This window comes from Leptopilina boulardi, unplaced genomic scaffold, assembly GCF_019393585.1.
Source record: "Leptopilina boulardi isolate dan_hultmark-lab unplaced genomic scaffold, ZJU_Lbou_2.1 LbouV2_316, whole genome shotgun sequence".
Lineage (NCBI taxonomy): Eukaryota > Metazoa > Arthropoda > Insecta > Hymenoptera > Figitidae > Leptopilina > Leptopilina boulardi.
Window position 1 is genome coordinate 2724032 of NW_026137881.1, and position 24791 is coordinate 2748822.

At 26.2% G+C, this 24791-nt stretch overlaps 2 protein-coding genes across 9 annotated transcripts in view; one reads left to right on the forward strand and one right to left on the reverse strand.

Annotated features, from left to right (window-relative positions):
* Positions 1–24791, forward strand: part of LOC127283992 (putative ankyrin repeat protein RF_0381) — a 316254-nt gene that overhangs the window by 63390 nt on the left and 228073 nt on the right. For all 7 annotated transcript variants that reach the window (XR_007843415.1, XM_051309234.1, XM_051309225.1 and 4 more), the window contains one exon: positions 16752–16788. The gene's annotated coding sequence lies outside the window, so the exon portion shown is untranslated. The remainder of the gene's footprint in view (positions 1–16751; positions 16789–24791) is intronic.
* LOC127283991 (inactivation-no-after-potential D protein) overlaps positions 1–24791 on the reverse strand; it is a 95112-nt gene that overhangs the window by 60902 nt on the left and 9419 nt on the right. The gene's annotated exons all lie outside the window — the stretch shown is intronic.

Consider the following 24791-nt stretch of genomic DNA (forward strand, 5'->3'; position numbering starts at 1 on the left):
GGTTTTTGACATAACCTCAAAAAACCAATGTGGCATACACTTTTTGGAAAAATTCATCGAATTCGCTTGAAACTCGTTACTCGCGGATTTTCGGGGTCGCTAATTACGAATCTGATATTATTTTTTCAAAATTCAAAATGGATATGAATGTACCCAATCAAAAATTTACTAATGGCGCAGTACTGGCACCCAGTATTGGCGCCAGAGTTGGCGTAACTTTGGGATGATAACATTTTACCAGTATTGGCTACCAGAGTTGGCACCAGTATTGGTAACCACTACTGGTTCAGTACTGGACGAGTACTGGCAATGTTGTAATTAATTGTATACGAAAAGAAAACTTTAACTGTAACAGAGATAAGTTTTGACGCCAGGTAATACTTTTTTTGGTATACTTATAGGAAAAAGTGTCTGAAATTTTTAGTAAGGGAGCGTTCATAAACTACGTAGACCTATTTTTGTGACTTTTTGACACCCCCCTCCCCCCACGTAGACTAACGTAGACTTTTGATGAACCCCCCCCCTCCCCCCGTGTTTCACGTAGTTTTTTTTAATATGCATTTTTACTACATATTTAATTATATTCGCATATTATACAAACAAGTCAATTAAAAACAGTAAAATAATCTGAATGAAATATTTTATTCTTTACATATAGAAATGTTTAAAATCAACAAATACAAACAATCTTTTAATACGAAGATAACATTTTTTTAAAATTTTCTTAAAATTTTTTTTTTAGAGATCTTCGGTAAACGGTGAAACTAACCAGTCGTGTAAGTCCCTCTGTCTTTTTTATTAGAAGTTCGAACTCCCGCGCAATTTTAAAAAAGCAAAGAAATTAATTTTAGTATATATTACGTAGTTAGAGTCGACACCTCCCCCCACGTAGACTATAGTAGAATTTCGCTTAACCCCCCCTCCCCCTAAACATGCTACGTAGTTTATGAACGCCCCCTAACCCAAGACAAATTAAATATTAATTAAATTAGTCAACTGACTAATTAATATTTTATTATATAAGATCGAAAACACAAAGAATTTTCATACCTTCTTATAATATATATTGCAAATTATTATTTTAAAAAATCAAAAAATAAATATAAAAATATGTTTATTATAAAACCAAAGTTTTTATAATATATAAAAACAGTTCAGTAAAAATAAAAATGTTTATAAAATAATTATAATGTATATAATTATGCAATTAATTATTTAATTATTTTGAGTGAGGAGAGATGGCCAAAAATATGTTTGAAAGAAGAACTCAGAGGCATCAAGAACAATAATCCTTCGCGGTGGGGTCGATACCTGCAAAAAGCATTCTCGGAAGCTGGAGATGGAGAAACAATATTCTGTATAGGAGAGGATGGAAATGAGGAGAAAGTTGCCAAGAACATAGCCAGGCTCCTGGAAACAAAAATTGAGCAGGAAATACAGTATGACTGGTCTAAAATTGACAAATCAACTTATTGTGCTGGTTACAAAATATGGAAAAATTCGATAGGCAGAGAAAAATATTGGGAGGACAAAGACATAAAAAGAGAGATAAAAGAGCAATGGACCAGACTTCGTTGCGGAAATGTTGGCAAGGCGGGAAACAAGGGCTATAAGGATACCTTATGCAGATTATGCAAAAAAGAAGAGGAGAGTATCGTTCACATATGCAGGTGTACAAGAATGAGAGAATTAGCAAATAAAGACCTACTAAAAGAATTTGACGATTAGTTAAGCAAAAGAGAGGGAGAAAGTTTTCAGGAATTTTTATCTCAATGCCTTATATCAAAACCAATTCCGAGCTTATGTTTATATACGAGGGACTTCGAAAAAAGGGCTTACTAAATATATTACTTACTATTATATTATTACTTACTATATTACTTACTTACTATATTTTATTCTAATTTCAATTTATAATATCTAATTTTCAAAATTCTCAACTTACTATATTTTATTCTAATTTCAATTTATATTTTCTTACTCTTTTATTGAATCCTTTTAATATTTAAATTATTTCTAAATTATTTTTAAATTAACATTAAATTTTTGTTTATAATTCACTTTTGGAAAAAAACTGAAGAATAACATCCAGAAACAAATTACAATAATTTTATTGACCATTAAAATATATATAAGTTTGTAGCTTTAACTATTTTTTATAATTTCTATTAAGAAAGGTTAATTATATATTTTATATTATTAATAATATAACATTTGTGCAATTTTACTTGCGATTGTATTTAATTTTTGAAATTAAATGTATATTATAAATTTTATTTTTAAAAAATATTAATTTTTTATAAACAAATTTATTTATTGTTAGTTTGATCATTTAAAATTTTTTTTTTGGTTTATTGCATATTTGAAAAGAAAAAGAAAATCTTGCAAAATGTTTTAGACTTGGTCTCAGGAAACTTTTTGTTTAAATAATTTTACCCGCACAGAAAAGCAAAATAAAGTACATTTTAATTATGAAAAATAAAATTAAGTTGAACAAATTTTGATGAACAAAATATTTAAACAAAAAGATTCATCGGGTTCACTCTACAACTTTTTGTAAACTAGTATTAATCAAAAAGAAAATCTATTTGAGCCAATATTGGCTCAATATCGGCTCAGTACTGGTTTGACAGTACTGGGAGGGTGGTACTGCACAAGTACGGATACAATGAAAATACCAGTACTGGTTCAGTACAGACTGCCCAGCCTCGGCAGCCAATACTGAACCAGTACTGCGCCAGTAGTCAACTCTGATATAATACTGAAATTTTTGGTTGGGTAATGGGGTTAAATAATCAACGAACTCGAAAACCCTTGAGTAACGAGTTTAAAGCGAATCTGATGAATTTTTCCAGAAAGTGTCCGCCATATTGATTTTTTAAGGTTATGTCAAAATCCTGTTCTGATGGGGTCAAATGGACCCCGGATTCGGATTCAGCGATCCCAAGAACGTATAGTAAACATAGTTAGAAATTATAACTTCCTGCCATCATTAAAATTTAAAGGACTCAAAAATAAAGGTGGTCAGTAGTAAAATTCTATAGTTATTGTAGAGTTAGTTAGTTACTTCTTTTGTATATATATATATATATATTTATAGAGACAGTAAACCTGAAAAGTATATTTATATTATTTTATAAAGATTGTATCTTTATTAGTGTACAGATATTCTATATTTAATTTTAGCAACTTTGACTATTCATTTTTATCAGTGAGAAAAAAGTTGTTTAGGTAGAAAAAAATTATTTTACTTTTTTATTTTTTCCCACTACACCAGATGCGAATTTCTCTGTCGAGAAAAAAATCCTTTTCCTCTATATATGTATATAGGAAAAGGATTTTTTTTGTGTGTTTGAATAAAAGCCATTTAAAAGAGGTTTATCGATCTCGCATATCAAGTTGAGAATATATCTCTTTATACCATTCACTCTCACTGCTGAGTGTCATAATCCCAGTGATTATAAATTGTTAACGTGAGGAAAACGAGAATAGCTGAAAAACGATATCATGAAAGCTTGATGGATGGTCGATCTTTTTGGGTTTTAGGTCAGGTGTACAAATACGTTGTATTTTTTTCATCTCTCTCTCTCTCTCTCCCTCCTCCAGAGAGCAAACGAAAAAAATCGCTTTAAAAGTAATTAGCCGCTGAAAAATTGTATAACAAAAATCGAATCTTTAAAAACAGATGTAAAATTTATTGAAAAGACATACTTTGCAATTTGAATGTTGAAATGATAAAACTGATGAAATTGAAAATTTGTATATATATATATATAGCATACAATCAATAATTGCGTTATTCTCACGATTGACAGCGGATACATATATTGAGAGATAATTAAATTTGATTTAGACAAAGTGCTATATATTCATTTCCATAATATTTCATTAAATTTACATTATATAGTTATATGTATATTTGTTTTCCTGGTTGTTATTTTCTTCAATTTTATTATACGTGTTTCTGTTTACTTTCACACTTGATGGATTGATGAAACTTCACATTTCTTTTTATAATTTCTGATTGGTCAATTTTAAACAATGCACTTTCGATTAGGATAGCTGCTGCATCAAAATTTTTTCAGTGCGATTAAATAAAAAATTGATGTTTTAGGCTGCTTCCAAAATAACTAAATCGCATCATCTTAAAGACAATTTTTTAAAACGAGACGATGTTGAAATTTTAGAAATAGTGGAATAAGTAAAATAAATTTTTTGTCGACAATTGGCAATGAATCGTCTCGTCTTAAAAAATCGTCTTCATGACGATGCGATTTAGCAATTGGGGAAGCAGCCTTAAAAATTCTATCAAATAAAAATTTAAGGAAATAAAAATTCCTTCAACTTAAGATTCTGTACGAATTGGAAACTTTGTCGGAGCGCATGATTATTCCATAATGTAAATTAGTTAGAATTTTCATTTGATAGAATTTTACTTTATTCGAATTTATATTTTTCGAATTAATATTAAATCGAATTTAAATTAACCAGAATTTATATATATATATATATATATATATATATATATATATATATATATACTTAACAGAATTTCTATGTAATCAAATTTTTATTTAATAGAATATTCTTTCAACATAATTTCCATTTAGCACACTTTTTACACAGAAAAAAGCTGGTGTTATTTTTGTTGCGGGTAATTTTCTCCAATGCTAAAACCCATAAGATTTAACCCAGATTTAGGGTAAAATTTGTTGAATTCAAAAGAATTCTTTTTACATGAAAATTTATTTGTCAGAATTCATATTAAACAAAATTTCGTCTTAGTCGAATTTTTAAATGGCACAATTTTCATTAAACGAAATCTTCATTTGTCCGAATTTTTATTAACACGAAATGTCATTAGAAATCTTAAAACTCAGAATTTTCATTTATATCCTACATTGCAAATGGTCGAATAATCAAATGGCAGAAATATTTCGGCATCAATTTTAAAATTGACCAATCAGAAATTGTCAAGAAAATTGTGCTTGGTCAATTTTAAAATTGGCGCCTAAATATTTCTGCCGTTTGATGATTATTCGATCATTTGCAATGTAGAATAAATGAAAATTTTAAGTACGCTCCAATGTTATCTTTTTAAAATTTGAATTACTTAAAATTCTATTGAATGCAAATTATACTATAAATAAAAGTCTCAGCAAACAAAAGAATTTGTCGTCATAAAAAATATAATTGCCATATCAGTTATTATACTTATTATTTGCCATATTTTTATATGTTTTCTTTTATATAAAATCTTACATTCTCGCATGACTTGAAAATCTTTTGAAAAAACATACATATATACATGAAAAATGATGTCGTTTTTTTTGTTCGAGTAAAAAAAAAATGACGCGTTATATCACACAATTTTATGTCGAGAAATGCATTTTTCTTGGACAGAAATTTATTTCCTTACATAAATCTATGTTTCGCATAAAAGTAGAGCATAACAAACACACACACACACACACTAATACTAGGATGAAAATATACGCATGTATATGCAAAATGAAAAGCTTACACATGTGAGAAATTTTTATTATAACCTTATATGTATAGGGAAAATTTTTCAACTATTTGTATATATATACATATGTGTGTGTATAGTGAATTCGATATTACAAAATCCACAAAATGAAGACCTCTGGGAGAATAACGAGGGTATATATTGGAGATCGACATGTTCATGTGACGAAATAAGTGCAGTAGGGGGGTTAGTGGAGAAATTCAGGGGATGAAGTCACCCATATATAGATTCCAGTGGGTTGACAACGGTCTGGTGGTTTGATTCAACACTCAAAGTGTAGTTAAAGCCGTTTGAGATTGAGGCTTTTGTATATATATATATATATATATATATATATATATATATACATATGGTATATATATAAAGCTTTCCATTAAAATCTTAAACAACCAAAAGAGAAATGAATTTTCGAATAATTACCTAAACAATGTTATTTCTTAATCACATATACCGCATTGGATGTTTGCTTCAAGAAAACTAAATACATTTTGCGTTACATAAATGGGATTTTAAATCATCTGATGCAGAAAGTAGAATATCTATGTGTGGTGCAAAATATTCATCGTTGCAATTGGATTAACACAAACTAGTCGATGTTCTCAAAATTACATTTAAACTTTAATAACGTCTAAAATCTAAAATTAATTTCTTAGAAATGTTCTATTTGACAAAATTTTAGTACTAAGAATTTAAGTAGGCCTAAGCAGATTTGAAATCTCTAATCATAAATCTTAAGCTTTTACATGAGAGAGAAAAGGATAGAAATATCATTTGTCCTTTTCTCTCTCATGTAAAAGCTTAAGATTTATACGATTAGAGGTTTCATTCTGCGTTGGCTCAGTTTTAGACGAATTTTTGTTTCATCGAATTATTATGTTACAGAAATTTCATTTAACCGAATTTCTATATTACAGAATTCACCTAAAAAATAAAATTCTTTTAAAAATACTTCTTTGCACCTATTTCAAATTATTTTCCATGCATTTTATTCTTAAAGTTAGAATTGCATTTATAGGGGAATGTATCCATGCGAGTGGACCACCTTTCCGATTTTTATGAAACCCAATGCGAAATATTAAACTATTGGTTTTAACTAATAAATAACACCGTAAAAAATTTTTTAGTGTTATACCCAAGTAAATCGACGCATTTTTGTGTTTAATCCATCCGCACGAAAAAAAAATGGTGTTAAAAAGTGTCGTGAATGTTTTGTGACCATAGTCACAAAACTATAGTCTTTACCAAGACTAAAAAAAATATTTAATTTTTACTTTTTCAAAGTCAGTTTAATATTTTTTTTTTTTTTGTTATTTATATATTTATTTTTATCATACAAGAAGAATTTTTAATTATTCAAATGTCAGAAAAAATTTTAATATGATATTTAAAATAGCTTACATTTCCATGAGTAGACCACTTTTTGTATCCATGAATGGACCATATATAAATCGTCGATTGTTTTGTATCCAAAAATGATACTAAATTCACACCACTGTGGTAAATTTGACATTTTGCGATTTCAAATTTTTAAAATGTCATTAAAAGCGTTAAAAAAGAAATCTGCCGAAGAAAAAAAGGCAATTGAAATTGATTTTGATTCGTTGTTTACAATGCCCAGTAAATTAAATAGAAAAAAAGGTATTTCATTTGCAACATTTGTAACACTGAAATTAATTGAAATGAACTAATATTGTTGTTTGTTTGAATGTTCTAAATATTTATAATAAATAAATATTCTATAAGCATTGAAATCTTTTAATGTTTATTTGATTTTTAATCATTTTTAAGCGATTACAGCAGGTGGTCCACTCATGGATACAAATTTTTTTTTTTCAAAAAAACATCACTTCAGAAAATTGATCTAAAAATTTTTCCTTGAAGCTGGAAAAAAATCTCAATATATATCCCATGTGCGAAAAGCAACATGGGCCAATATTGGCCCAGCATTGTCAAATCGGGCACCAAGTCTTGGCATTAGCGGCCCAGTATTGTCAAAGTTTAAAAAAGTTTAAAAAATTATAATAATTAATTAACTAAATAATTCATTATACATTTATAATTCAAGTTCTGACAGAAAGCACAATTGTTTAAACATTTGAAAATTTGTATCACTCGCGGGAACCGAACTCGCAACCTAACGCACCGAAGTCTAACACGCTAACCACTACAATATATGCGGATATGGGAATCTCAACACAAAAATGTTTTGATAAGCTGCATTTGAGGAACATTTCAGCCGTTAATGCGCCATTACTGGGACGAGATTCGTTCCAACTTTGGAAAAAATGACTTTTCAAAATAAATTCAACATTTCAGCCGTCAATGAGCCAATAATGATCCAGTAATGGGACAGAGTTCGTCTCAATTATGGAAAAGTAGAATTACCAAGTATTGGTGCCAATATTGGCCCAGTAGTGTGACGGAGTTCGGCCCAATTATGGCAAATTGGAGTAACTGAGATGCAGTGTCAATATTGGCCCAGTAATGGGACAGAGAAGGCCCAATAATGACAAATTAGAATAATCGAGAAACGGTGCCAATATTGTCCCAATAATGGGACGGAGTTCGACCCAATTATGGCAAATTGGAGTAACTGAGACGCATTGCCAATATTGGCCCAGGAATGGGACAGAGTTCGGCCCAATAATGGCAAATTAGAGTAAACGAGAATTGGTGCCAATATTGTCCCAATAATAGGACGAATTGATCGCCAGTACAAAAACGCCGCTTAAGGATTTTGAGTGAAATAAATGTGACGCGATCTGAAGAAAGGGACCTTAGAAGCAAAAAATTATAGGTTACGTTTGGAAATTTTAAAGTGAAAATACACAAAAACGTTCAATTCGTAATGCAAATTAATGATATTTAGGTCTTCATTAACTTCAAAATATTTAATAAAGACTAATTTCAGTTTTAAAAAAACAAAAATTAACTTTCAGTTCAAGTAAAACTGTCTTAATGATAACCTATAATTCATTTGCTTCTAAGGTTCCTTTCTTCAGATCGCGTTACAAATTTTATTAAGTTAAGAATATGCTGAAAACACTTTTTTGGGGTCTTTACTCCCTCTTTTCTCAAAATCCTGATCCTGATAAGCAAATTTGGGTGCCAGAATCGTGTTCAGAGGACGAAAATACTTTGGAAACCACTCCGATATCAAAAATAAAAACAGTTGAATTTTTCAATTTTATATGTAATTTATTAACATTAAAGAGTTTAAAGAGTTAAACATTGACGGCGTGAGCTTAAAATGAATCACGCATATGAATTTGTAGTGCTAAAATGTACTTAAACGTGTATACGCAAAGTGACATCAATGTGTCTGCAAATTAAAAAAAGAAATGTTTTTTTTATGAAAGTTATAAATAAGTTTCGTGGATTTGCCCATATAATAATTTTGAAACAAACAATTTCGTAATTTGTTTATATAATGTTAAATTGTTTTGTGATTAAATTCATGATGCTTGTGCATGATTAATTTCATTGAATATTTCTGAATGAGATTTTAAGTTGAAGCGCGAGTAGTAACTGTATTAAATCTACAGAATTTAAACGATTGAATCCTATAAATAGGCACGGAGAGCATCTGCTCAACAAAACAATTGTTATTGAGGCATAGAAACCTGAACAATACGAGAATTATTGAACATTGTCGTTCTAATTAATACTATTGTTGATGCTAATTACATACTACTGATGTTTACTCAACACTATATTATTATATATATTATTTATCTATTGATTATTTATATTCATATATGCAAATTATACACATAATATATATATATATATATACATAGGCAAGATACGATCCCTATAGAACTTTCAAATTGTTTATTATTCAATTTTATTTTTATTGAAGAAGAATTTGAGGTTATGTTTGTCAAAATTAATCCAAGTTTATTAATCAAACCCGAATTTATCTCATAAAATTTAGCCGATTACTCCGAACCTAGTTGAATATAATTCTATCTGAAATACACAAGTAAAAAAGCTATTGTGTTTAATTACATGCCAAAAGTAATTCACCTTATTTAACAATATAATATATAACTTATTTTCCATACTACAGAATTTATACTTAACCGTAAAATCATTTAAAAAAATTTCTAATGGATAGAATTTTCATTTGTCCGAAACTGTAAATGACCGAACAAACAATCAACAGAAAGATTTCGGCGCGATTTTTAAAAGTAACCAATCACAATTTTATGGATAAATTTTGATTTGTTTATTTTAAAAATCGCGCCAAAATCTTTCTGTCAATGGTTTGTTCGGCCATTTGCAATTTCGAACAAATGAAAATTCTATTCATTAGAAATTCTGCTAAATGATTTTTCGGTTACATATTTTAGTAGTATGAAAAATCAGTTATATGGAAATTCTATCAAATAATAATTCGAACAAATGAAAATTTGAGTAAATAAAAATTGGAACAAATAAAAATTCGGCTCAAAAATAATTACATATATTAAATGAAATTCTATGAAATGAAAATTCTAACTGATTTTTAGATCTTATTTATGCGTCTCGCATCCAGAAAAAAGATTTCATTGATACAAAGTAAATTTATTTGTTTCAAACAAATTATCTTCGATTAAAAAAAAAATTATCTTTGTTTCAAAGAAATTTTTTTTTTAATGAAAAATTAATGTTTCTTTGACCCTATTAGAATTTCTTTGATTTAATGCACAAATTTTGTTCATTTAAAGAAAATTTCTTTGAAACTAAGAAGCTTTTTTTGTTTCAAAGAAAATTTTATTTTGAATTAAGGAAAACAAGTCAAAAAAAACTTTTCTCTGGATGCGTTTAATTACATGTAAAAAAATTTTCACCTTATTTAACAATGTACTATGCATTATAAAACATTGTTAAATAATTAATACTAATTACTTATTTGACATGTAATTGAATACAACAGCTTTTTTTTTACTAAGTTTTGAGGTTATGTTTGCCTGTTGAGATTATGAAATACATTTTTTTAGAACTTTCAAACTTTCTTTAAATTGAAAAAAGATTAAAAGTTTTTATGAATAATAAAGAAGGATTCAAAGAAGAAAAGATCTTCTACCCATTTTCTATATTTTAATGTAAAATAGGGCAAAGTGGGTGAATTTCTATATATGAAATATATAAGTCAAATTATTTGTATATATAATTTTATATATAATTTATATATTTCAAAGAAATTGCGTGTGTCAAATAAAAAATACAGTAAATAAATATAAAGCTGTCTGTGCGCGTATATTTTACATTTGCAAGAGCGTTGTCCTCTGCAGCCTATTTCCATATATTCCGTATGGAATCTCAAATGGAGATGGACCAACGTGAATGTACATGTGCAATTTCCATATGAATTTCTGTATGATAAGGCTATTGGCTTATTTCTAGAAATAAATTTTATATATATAGATATATTTCAAAATACTATTTTCATAAAATTTTCAATCAATCGCTATTCTTGCTCTCTATTATTACAATATTTAATACATTAAAAGGGAGACATGAATTTATACATATAACAAAGACTTTATATAGTTTATATTTAGTAGAATTGTTATTTTTTTGAAAAATTCCCTTTTTAGTTTTTCTTAATCAAAATTTTTATAAATGACTACACTGAGAGAAGTTTAACGCAACATCTGCATCTTTTGAGGGACAGATATTGTACCACAATTATGTGCAGACGCAGTACTAAAATCGAACAGCAGCAGCGCCAATTAAGTACTGATTCTGACCTAACTTGAGGGACAAACGATTTAGTACAGTATTTGTCCACCAAAAAGCGCAGCTGCGATACAATTTAGAACCGATGTTGCTCGAAAGGTTAGGTACACTATCTGAACGTGTGTTTACTACGAAATCTGTGTTTAACTTCTCTCAGTGTACGAATCTGAAGTCAGATTTCAAAAATCCAATATGGTTTCGAGGTCGCCGAATTGAAATTTGATGTCAGATTTTAAAATTTCAAAATATTGTATCCAATATGGCGATAACAAATTTAAAATTTGATCGAATTCGATCGGAGTTTGTTTAAATTTAAAATCAGACATCAAATTTAAATTCAGTGACCCCCAAAAACTAACTTGGAGTAATAAGTTTCTAGCTAATTTCATGAAATTCAAAATCTTTTTAGTCACCATATTGGATATGCCATTTTGAATTTTTGAAATCTGACTTCAGATTCATAATTAGTGACCCCGAAAACCTCAAAGTAACAAATTTCAGCCCCCTAACTCAAAAGAAGTGATTTCTACCCTTAGAATCGAAATCATGAGGATGTAAAAAAATACAAATGTATTATTTTTAAAAGTTTTAATGCAATCGACGAGTATTACTTGGGTATAGCTTTACTTGTGAGATAAATATATGGGCAAATCCACGAAACTTTTAACTTTCAAGAAAAATTTTTTAATTTTTTTTTTAATTTGCAGGCACATTGATATCACTTTGTAAATTCACAAATTCATATGCGTGATTCATTTTTAGCTCACACCGTCAATGTTTAACTCTTTAAACTCTTTAATGTTAATAAATTACATATAAAATTGAAAAATTCAACTTTTTTTATTTTTGATATCGGAGTGTTTTCCAAAGTATTTTCGTCCTCTGAACACGATTCTGGCACCCAAATTTGCTTAGCAGGATCAGGATTTTGAGAAAAGAGGGGGTAAAGACTCGAAAAAGTGTTTTCAACATATTCTTAACTTAATAAAATTTATTTCACTCAAAATTCTTAAGCGGCGTTTTTGTGTTCAAATATATGTATGAAAATGTTTCGATCACACCATAGATTGACCTGTTTAAAGAAAAAATGCAGTTGTGACCTTCAAAAATGTATAAATTTAAATGAAATCACGATTTTCATTATCATCTTTAAATTGTTGCCGCAGGAATACAATTAGAGGCACATCATTGAAGAAGGTCTTAAAATTTTTGTTTTTTCATCACCTTTTAAGAAATGCATTGAACTTTTATTTTTATCCAACGCCGTAATTGATATTTTCATAAGAAGACGCCCAAGAAGCACGTAATATAACCTCAATATCAAGGTAATATTACATGTAAGATTCGTAATATAACGTTGTAATATTACAGTAATCTTACAGTGATCTTAAAATGTCCGCCTCAAGGTAATATTACCGGTAATGTTACTGTAATATTAGGCGCTAATATTAAGGTAATATTACAGTAATATTGCAGTAATATTATACCGTAATATTAAGGTAATATTACAAGAGAATATTACAGTAATATTATGGGAACATTTCTTTACGAAAAAAATCTACCCATCCAGGGAATCGAACCCCGAACTCAAAGCACACGAGTCCAGAGTTTTACCAACAAGCCAAATTGACTTATAATATATTTATGTTTTTTATGCTTTATGAATAACTCAAATCAGTCTGTAATATTACTGTAATATTACCGTTAATATTACAGTAATATTAACGGTAATATTACCTTGAGGCGGACATTTTAAGATCACTGTAAGATTACTGTAATATTACAGCGTTATATTACGAATCTCACGTGTAATATTACCTTCATATTGAGGATATGTTACGTGCTTCTTGGGCGTTCAATTGAATTTTTTTAAAAAGTGCTGTCACTCAATCAAACCTTCGTATTTTTAGTTTTAGTGGTGGCACACTAATGGGATAGTGAACAGTTTTTGACAAAATATGTCTGTTAGATATTTCCATAGTATATAGCTGAAGTGATATTTTACACGCCGCAAAAATAAAAACGTTAAGATTATAAACTTTTTCAAGAAATTCAAATAAAATTTAAGCATTTTTTCACTTTTTAACTTATAAAAGTAATTGTTAAATAAATATTTTGTTCTAATACTGTACATAAATGACCTCCATGAAGTCGGCGTCGAAAATTTTTTTCACGGGACCATGAATATCAAATTATTGTTAAAAAGGTTTTGGGTCCACATAATACCTTGAAAAATATTTCCCAAGGCATTAATTAGACCAAAAATATTTTTTAAAAAATAATTTAACATTTTTGGTCCTGTGAAAAACAAATTTTGGCGGTGAGCGTCGGCGCTAACTTCATGAAGGTCATAAATGTTCCTTTGTATAGAATTTAGCAAAAAAAAAAATTATACCCAAAGTTTTAATTAAAAATAATTCAGATTTTTAAGTGTTCGATTCGAGAATCACAAAAGTTAAAAGTTTCGTGGATTTGCCCATAAAATTTTTCTCTGGTTTCATATGTAAAGACGTATATACATAGTGTATAGACATAGTATACATAAGGCTTATTATATTTTTATGTGATCTCGTTTAATTGTTTCATTTTAATAAATTATTTGTAATATTTATAACGAACAATGTAGGTACATAGGTATGTTGTATAAGTCTATGGCATAACTGTGAATAGCAGATGACCTCGGGTCAACGTTCTTATTTCTTCAGTATATTTAGAAAAAAAATCACCCTTTGTATAGAGTTTTAAAAGAGAATGTTTCGAGATTTTAAATATACCTATACATACACATTTTTTTCTCGTGAAAAACATTTTGAAATTTTTTTTGTTGTATTTTTAATATATTTTTCAATAATTAAAAAATTTTGTTTTTTTATTCTTATTATTGCAATAATCCCTTGACTGTCGACAAGATTTCCACTGTTTGGGTCAAAAGTGTGTTGAAAAAAATTTTAATGGATTTTTATGAAACTTGATATTTTAAAGTTTTCGTATAGTCGCTAATTACGAATCAGTCAGTTTTTAAAAATTTATAATGTCGGATTCAATATGGCGGACAGATTTTTTAAAATTCATCATATTTGCCTGAAAGTCGTTACTCAGGAGTTTTCGGTGACGCTGATTACGAATTTGACTTCAGTTTTTTAAAATTCAAAATGGTGGATCCAATATGGCGGATCGAAATTATTAAAAAAGGTCGGAATTGCCAGAAAATCGTTACTTTAAGGTTTTCAGGGTCGTTCATTTCGAATTTCACATCAGTTTTGCAAAATTTAAAATAACGGATCAATAATTATCATATTGGTTCCGCCATTTTGAATTTTGAAAAAAAACACCTAACGTGTGAAGTGTCTCTTTTTATCCTAGGGAGTAAAATTACCAATTTTAAATTCATTAGTTTCTTATTTCCTAGGAACAATCACTAATATCTATTTTCAGACTGTCTATAACTATAATTTTACTCTCTAGGATAAAAAGAGACACTTTACACCCTAGGTGTTAAAGGGTTACTTTCACATAATTATACAGTATTAATATTTAGTAATTTATTAATAATTGCAATTTACCTTGTTTTTTATTAAAATTAAATAAATTTTTAAATAATAACATTTTGTGTAATATAAATATTGTTCTTTTTTTAAATAATTATTTTTTTATACACACGTATACTCCAAAGTGTTAGAAAAAAATTAATTAACAGTTGTTCAATCTCTTGTTGCACACTAATTATTATTGGATAATGCTCTTGGGTTACGTTAAATTCGCTGGAAAATAAATAGAATTAATTGAAGAATTAACGAACAGTAAAACAAGTTATTTTAAATTAAATTCACATGTTAATTATGTAAATTATGTTAACTACATTCATACATATATAGAAATATAAAATATACAGAATGCTCGAAAAGTTTTAAAGCTTTCTCTAGAAATAAAATTAATTAACTCAGTGTCTACTCAGTTGACTTATTGACAAAAAACGACAATATGGTTGCCTGGTGGTGACTATATGGAAAATAGATTTTATAGCGCTAAAGTGGGAATAACTCATTGTAGATGAGTATTTTTTTTACTATTAAAAATATAATTTTTTTTACTAATGAATTAGTAATATTTAACTTACTCAAAACGAAGCTGAAGTACGCAACGTTTATGATAAACGATTTTTAAAGAAATAATTTTTTAAAATGAAAAATTCTATAATTTTTCGCCTAAAAATTATTTCTTGTAGTTTTCATTAATCAACAAATTATATATAAAAAAAATATTTTTTGGGCGAAAAATTATTTCTTTAAAAATCGTTTATCATAAACGTTGCGTAATTAAGCTTCGTTTACTCAAAAGCAAACAATCAGTTTCTAATTCAAATTTAGTTAAAATTTTTACTAATTCAGATTTAAAGGGTTCGATTGGTATTTGCAAGATTCACAAGTTTAAAATTTAGTTGTTATTTTTGTCATCACCTCTAAAGTAAGGAAAGTTTTTAGGTTATGTCCACCTATTGACATTAATCTATATAATATAGCATAAGTTTTAAGGTTATGTTTGCTCCTTGACCTTTGATTTATGTGATTTTTAACCTTTGAAAATTTTTTAATTCTTGAAATAGCAGCGGCTATATATATTTTGTACAATTTACTATAAATATATATAAAATTCTTTTATCCAATTTTTTTTTTTACATATTATGAAGAAAAATTAAACATATCTACATAATTCTTTTTTAAATGCATTAAGTACATACATTTTTGTAAAATGAAAAAAAAAGATAAGAAATTTATAAATTTTCAACAAAGGTACAATTCCAACTCAGTGAAATGTATTAAATTTAGTTCCCAAAGAAACGAGAATGGGTTTTTCACTTTGTGCGGAACTTTTCAAGAACTTTGTGTCACATTAACAGAAAATCCAAAGGTCTTTCGTCCAACGACATTAAGTACTTCTTCCTCGCCGGACAAAATGAATAAAATAATATAACAACCATTCTAAAAGTAAATTGAAATAATTAATTATATAGTAATAATAATAGTGTAAAAAAAATATAAAATATTAAAACTTAAAATTATCAAAAGATTGAATTGTTAAAAATTCAAATGTCTAAAAATTCTAAACAGTTCAAATTACCAAAAAATCGAATTTTTAAAAGTTCGAATTACCAAAAGAATCGAATTTTCAAAAGTTCGAATTATCAAAAAAAAAAAAATTTCTAAAAGTTCGAATTTTTGTAATCGAATTTCTCAATGTTCAATTTCTTAAAAGATCGAAATTTTTTTACTCGCACATGAGTTTACTTTCTACGTTTTATATAATCATAGTGGATTCTGTTTGCGCGCGAAATTTAAAATCAATATAGAATATTTAAATTTTGCGCGCAAATACAATCCACTGTGGCTGTATAAAACATAGAAAGCTAACTCAAATGAAATAAAATTTTTTAATCTTTGATAATTATATACTAATAAGTAAATAATTTTTATAGAAAATCTTTTGTATTTTCTAGATACTGTGAATCACGCTTCCAAATTCAGATCGTATTGGTAAGTTTTTGAATTTTTTTCTCAATATGCTATTTAAATGTATATAATTGAATTTTGAATGAAAATTAATTTTTAAATTGTTTATTAGAAAAATTATGAAAAAAAAATTGAAGAAAATTTAATTCAAACAATTATATATTCTATAGAACAATAAATGAAATTTCGCGATTATAAAAATTAATTATTCTTATATATAGTAGTTCAATCTTGAAAGTTTCGACAAATATCAAAATTTTAAATGAACTTGCATTTGAAAGGATAAAGTTTTTAAAGGTCAGGAGACATATTGATGGAGAATTTTACGTTTAAAGTTTTAATCCATCTTTTAACTTTGGAAACTAAACTTACATTCTAAATCTTAAGTGTCTCCCCTGAGATTCAGAAATATAGGTTGAATGCTGCTAATGCATTATTATACAAAATAAGTTCCTAATTTCAATAGTTTTCCGAAATTTAGGTTATTTTTTAAATATTATAATAAACATGATGTTCAAGAAGTTCCATAAACAATTTTTTGTGACATACACTTAAAAAAAAAAAATTTCTTTAGATCCAAATTATTTTTCTGGGTATAAAAAATAAATACATTAAGGTATTTAAAACAGTTTTCTTATTCTACAATAACTCCCCCCCCCTCCCCATTTACAAAAATTGATTTTATCCGAAATTATATTTTGGAAATAATAAGAGTTGCTTATACAATTTATTTTTAACGAGCGAGAAAATTAGAAAAATATATTAACTCACACACACACACATGTTTATGAAACTAATAGAAAATCTCTTAAAAACTTAAATATATCTATACACATATTTTCCTTAGAGAAAAACTTTCGAGTGCGATTAAAACTTGATACGAGTATTTTAGATTAAAATTGAGAATTTAAACTTTTCTACTTTAAGAAGAAGTTTATTACATTTAAACTTGTTTATTTTCTTTACTTCTCTTACACGAGCGTTGAAAATTTACACCAGAGGTATACTAAAGAGAGAATCATAAAATTTTCAAAGGGAGTTGTATTTTCATTTCAAACAATTAGTTGATTATTTTGTTTATAATTTCCAATGAAAAATGAGTCAATTCCTGTTTAAAGTAATATAGTCTGCATTATAACAAATTAATTTTGTTTATCAATATATTTATTTCTACCTCAACAATATTTTTCAAAGCCATTCAAAATTACAAAAATTTTAATTTTATTATTATTATTACACAAAAAATACTGTTTTAGACCCGAGCAACAAAAATTTGTTTTTTCAGTACCCGTCAGATTTTTGAGATAATTGCAATTTTAATTTTTTGCTACTTTTTAAAATGGCGGATCCAATATGGCGGAAGAAAAGATTCCAAATCAATCGGATTTGCTTGAAACTTATTACTTAGGGCTTTTTAAGATTGCTGATTACGAATATGAAGTTAGATTTTAAAAATTCAAAATGTCGGATCAAATATGGTGACTGAAAAAATGTTAAATTCATCAAATTCGCTCGGTACTTATTACTTGTGGGTTTTTGGGATCACCGAATCCAAATTTGATGTCAGATTTAAAAATTTCAAAATACCGGATGCAATATGGCGATAAAAAATTTTTAATTTGATCGAATTCTCTCAGAATTTGTTTAAATTTATAATCTGACATTAAATTTAGATTCAGTGATCCCAAAACCTTCGGAGTAATGAGTTTCAAGTGAATTTGTGATGGAATTATAATTTTGTTTTTAGTCACCATATATTGGATTCACTATTTTGAATTTTTTAAATTTGACATTATTTTCGCAATCAGCGACTCCAAAAAACCCTCAAGTAAAACATGGAAAAAAAAGGAATTGCTAACTGATGTTTGCTATGACAACGAAAAAGTTTGCTATGATAAACAATATCAGTCTTAATTTTTAAAAATTTACGGTCACGGCAAATTTTTTTGACCCCACAGCAAATCTGTTCGCTGTCCCTATATTAGCTAACGTAATTTGATGTGACAGTAAATAATTCGCTGCCACAGCAAATTTTTTCTATATGCGTGTATGTGTGGCAAGTAAATTCTATTACATAAAATCTAATAATAGATTCGAATTCAGCGTAAAAAATACGTTAAAAAACGTTCTTACTTTTTTTAGGTCCAAAAGTTGACTCTAATTTATTTTCTTGTGTTATTATCAATTTCCCGTTATTGTTTAACAGTTAAATTTTATTTATAACATAAAGTCCAAACAAAAATTATAATTATTAGATGTCGAAATTCAAAGAAAATGTAGTAATTAACAATTTTGTTAACACAAACAGAAGGTAGTAATGAGTCTTAATTTTCAAGAAGAAGTGTTATCAGTAAGAAATTTGTAAGTCAATGTAGTTGTGTGGTCAGAGTACACGCCTCGCGTCCCAAGGGTCCCAGGTTCGATTCCCCATGCGTGTAAGTTTTTTCAAAATTATTCTTAAGTGTTTAATAATAATAATAATGTTAAATAGAATATAAGTTAAAAATAAAAAATTGTAAAAACTGTCACTTATTTAAAATATAAAAATATGATAATAATAAAAATAATATTTGAAATAATGAAATTAGTAACAAAATTTAATTTATTAAAATGCAAAAGTCATTACAAAAATTGTATTATTTGTTTTATTTTCCCTATATTAAAAGTGGATGAATGTATATAGCTATATATCAAAAGCAGAAAAGCTTTGACGTAAATTCTACGTATACAAACTGACACATAAAAAAATTTAATTTATTAACAATACTTAATGTTTTATTAAAACAAGGACATAAAGTGACTCTGCGCATATTGCATAAAGTACATTGTAAAAACAAAAAAAAAAAACAACTTTTATATATGGAAAAGAGAAAAGTGACAATTTTACTGCAGCAGTGAATTGTATATGTCTATGCAGTGAAATATATGTATTATCGAGGTAATCCATATAATGTAATCACGTAATCCAATCACGTAATGTTTAGAAGTTTCTCTCTCTCTCTCTCTCTCTCTCTCTCGGAGGAAGAGTCAAAATTTTCAGACTAAATATATAGCGCACTATTTCGTTTATAGAATATGATCCCACAAATCAAATTGTCATTATGTTATATATTTATTACCTCTAACTACTTCCCTATGCTATATATAGAAAGTTCTACCATCAAAATGCATTATCAGTAAATGCTTCTTCATTTTCTTTATCTAATTCTTCACATTAGTGTTTCATATTCCGAAGTAATAATAAAATCGATATCGCTATCAAGAAAATGTCAACACTGCGGGGAAAATATATTTTTTATTATAATATAACGAAGGGAGGAAAAATTAAATTTTATCATAAAAATATAATTTTTATAATAATTGATAAATAAATAACTTAATAATAATAGTAATAATATTAAAATAGATATAATTAATTAAAAGTAAATTAATAATTAGGTTCAGTTGGGGTAAATGGGGACAAGAGGTTTTTGGAGCTTAATTTACAGTTTTAAACTTAAGTTCAAAATATTTTAACCTCAGATCACCTGCAAGAGGTTTTGAGTATTGCCAAACTTTTATCTTGACAATTGGCAACAAAATAAAAAAAAATTATCGCTCAATGCATAAAAACTTGAAAATCAAAGTCAAACTGTTTCAGTATTTTGTCGAGCATTTCAAAGAAAACAGACTTAAAAATCATAACAAATTTTTTTCTTATTCCTTATGACTCCTATAAGAGAAATTAACTTGAATTTTTGATTTTTGTCAATTTGGTTAATAATGACATGCTGTCCCCATTTACCCCAAAAATTTTAAAACTCAGGGTAAATGGGGACAGCATGTCATTATTAACCAAATTGACAAAAATCAAAAATTCAAGTTAATTTCTGTTATAGGAGTCATAAGGAATAAGAAAAAAATTTGTTATGATTTTTAAGTCTGTTTTCTTTGAAATGCTCGACAAAATACTGAAACAGTTCAACCATTATATATCTACTACAAATTTTTTTCAAGTTTTTTCATCTCTTAATACAGTAATATACTTAAGGAAACTTTTTTCTTAAAACTTTCTTAGAAACTGTGCTGTGTCCCCATTTACCCCAAATTTTATGAAATTTTCTAAATTTTTGGGGTAAATGGGGACAGTCAGTTTCATGCGTTTAAAGCTTATCTAAATTTTTTTCTGCTGCATAAAATTAATCCTGGGAATGTAAATAACAACTTAAAAAAAATAAACCCGCAAATATTACCTTTTAAAGGAAGAAATTTAGGTCATTTGTGAAAAATAGCGATTTTGTCCCCATTTACCCCAACTGACCCTAATTGAAATAAATAAATTAATTAATAATAACAAAACTATAAATGAAAAAAAAAAATTTATTTCTTTAAAAGTTTAAATTTGAGAAATTTAAAAATAAACATTCAAAAATTTTTTAATACGAAAATTTTCACGCGAAAAAGTGATGGTATTAATTTGATAATAATAATAATAATTGGTATTTGATTATTTGAAATTTAACATTTATTATATATAATTTTACATATTATAAAGACTACTATATTATTACAATGTGATAAATAATACATTATTAAATTGCATGCGGGTGTATTAAATTTATTATCCATTGAATTGACGTTGTAATAATATATTTTTTAAATAGATTTTTTCATTATAAATTTATTGTATGTTATATGGAATTAAAATTTTATCATTTTTTTTTTTAATGATTCAATATTCAATTCAATAATTTCAATTAATTATTCTTTGAAGGAGTGAATTTTTTATGAAAAGAAAAACAATTTTTTTACTATTTTATTTTTAAATTTTATATATATTATGTCATATATATGGGCGAAATCACGTGAGATTTCCGTCGACCCTTTAAATTCGGCAAAATATTTTTTTTTCTTGTTCTGTAGTGAAATAAAGAGATACGTATTTTTTTTTTTTTTTTTTTTTTTGAATAATTTTCGAGTTATGAATTTTCAAAATTTTAGTTTCTTCAATGTAGACCTTTTTTCAATGGCTGATAACTCGAAAAAAATGGATTTTTTCCATTTTTGATAAAAAGAGAAAAGTTTTAGTTTTTCTTTTACTTTTCAATAATGTTAACAAAAAATTTTTTTTTCACTTTTCATTAAAAAAATATCAATTTTTTATAAACAAATTAAGTTTTTTTTAATAAAAAGTTAAAAAAAATTTTTTTGTTAACATTATTGAAAAGTAAAAGAAAAACTAAAACTTTTCTTTTCTTATCAAAAATTGAAAAAATCCATTCTTTTTCGAGTTATCAGCCATTGAAAATAGGTCTACATTGAAGAAACTGAAATTTTGAAAATTCATAATTCGAAAATTTTTCAAAAAAAAGGGTCGACGGAAATCTTACGTGATTTCGCCCATATATATGTATATAAATTTTATCGAATCACATTCAAAGAATTAAATATATAGGTATCATTTTTGAAAAACTAAAAATTATTTACTTTTAGTCTTTTTTTCTCAATAACTAAAAAAAATTTTTTCTTTAACTGCATAAAAATTTGGATTCGAAAATTAACTGATTTTTTTACATTATTTAAATATTAAAATAAACATTATTTTTTGAACTGATATAATGAAATGTAAAATAATTTTCAGTTTATTGAGATAATGATTTATGATTTTTTTATGATTATTATTTGTATTATTATTATTATTATTATTATTATTATTATTATTATTAAAAAAATTTTATTACAATAAATATAAAATTTTTATGTTTTCACCATTTTAGCACATCATTACGGTTTTGGTAAATTTTATTCCTATAAAGCATATATATTTCATTTGCGATATTTATGACAATGAGTATTGTTATATTTAAATATAGGTATACTCCATATAATGAAAATTAAAAAAAAAACTTATCTTATTCAGAGAAAAGTTTTATTTAAAACAAACATTTCTAAACACACTTTTTAGCACAGTTTTTTTATTTAAAATTTATTTGTATATTTGGTTTAGTTTTTTCATTTTATTATTCCATTCATTTAATTTTTTTTCTTTATTTTAATAAATTTTTGTTTTATTAAAAATATATGGAATTAAAAACTATTTAAATTATAACAAAATATTTGATTGAATTAATCAAATTGTTTTCTGTAGTCGATAAATCGTCAAGTTTGACGTAAATAGCTCAATATTAATATAATCAAAATTTTTGTTAAATAAAAGACAAAAAATTTCTTTACTGTCGTTTTATATTTGTATGTTAATATTATTCTTTATACATGAGAAAATAATTTTTTAAAAAACAGTTTTTTTTATTATTATTACAAATTATTACAAATTATTACAAATTATTACAATTTAATTATCAAAATGAAACAACAAAAAATGTTATTTTTGAAAAAATTTGTTTTATTTAACATTTTTTTAACAGGAAAAATCTGTAAGGTCATAAAATAAAATTCAAAAAGCTTTTAATTTAATACCAAATTATAAATAAAAGAGTTGCATTTTATTTTACATGAAAAAAAATCTTTACCTGGAACAGAGATAAGTTTCACTAGAATAGCGATATGTTTCATTAAAACAGCGAAAGTTTTCGCTATTCTAGAGAAATATATCATTGTTCCAGATAAAGATTTTTTGCGTGTAAGATATTTTTATCTCAAAAACTAATTAAAATTTTTTGACTGAAAATCAGAGTTTGGAATCGTAAATTTACTGAAGTAAAAAATAATCTCAAAGATGAATTTTAAAAACCAAAAATGTTATACGCAAAAAGGTCTAGAAAATCTAGATGGTATGCTGAGAGTTCCATTGAACCGTTTAAAGGATTAAGTATAAATATAACAAACGCAGAAAGTCTCTAAATTGTTCTATAATCTTAAAGTGATTAAATTTCTAAATACCTATTTTTAGTCATTTCTCACTAAAACTTGGCAAAGAAAAAAATTATTATAAATTATAAATAGTAAATATTTTACTTAGAATAAGTGTACAAATTACGGTGAGTGCATCAATTACGGCGCGTTCATAACTATTATTACTATTATATTTAGTATAACTATTGCAAAATGATTAAAACAAAATTATTTTAATCTTTTTTTTTATACAATTACTTATGAAGATGCACATTTAAACAATTATTAATTTAATTTTTTGAAATCAAATTTTTTCCCTCACCGTAATTGAAACATTTTTAAGATTTCCATTGGCTTTAATTACGGCGCGCGCAAAGTATCTTCAAAATACACGTAATTTTGGTCACTGAAATTGATACACCGAAACTGATACAAACATGCGTCGTAATAGAACATTACGGTATTAGTTTTAATTTCTCATATTTGTTTAAATAATCGATTTTTATAAAGTTAATTTTTTTTTAATATCTAAATAACATAAGCTTTTAGTATAATAAGTCTTCAATTTACTTTATACAATAGAAATGACGAATTTTCTGTTTCAAAGACGTATTTTAACTTGAATCGCGCCGTAATTAGTACATTTACCCTACTATCTTATTTACTATTTTATTTTTATTAAATATTAGCAAGAATTCTAAAATTCTTAATAATTTGAATTATATAGTGGAAAACTTTTCATCTTTAATATATTAAGAATTAGAGAGAATACTCCATATTGTTGCTATGCATAATATTATTTGTTATTATATATATATATATATATATATATTATATAATACAACGTAAAAAAAATTTTTTAAATTATAGAATTTTGTCTATTTTAAAAATAACAAAACGCATTCTCTTCTAACATAAAGAAAATGTAAAACCAAAGAAAGATATTTCTAAATGAAAGAAGATCGAGGTTAATTGAAGATAATCTAATTAGAATGTATAAAACTCACTGATTTTAAAGCACCGAGAATTTATGGTTCATCGAGAACCAGTCTTGTTTTTAATAGTAATAATAATAATAATATTAATAATAAATATAAAAAATAACAATAATAATAATAATAATAATAATAATAGTAATAATAATAGAAATAATAATAACAAACGTTAAAAAAAAATCTAGTTTTCAAAATCATTTA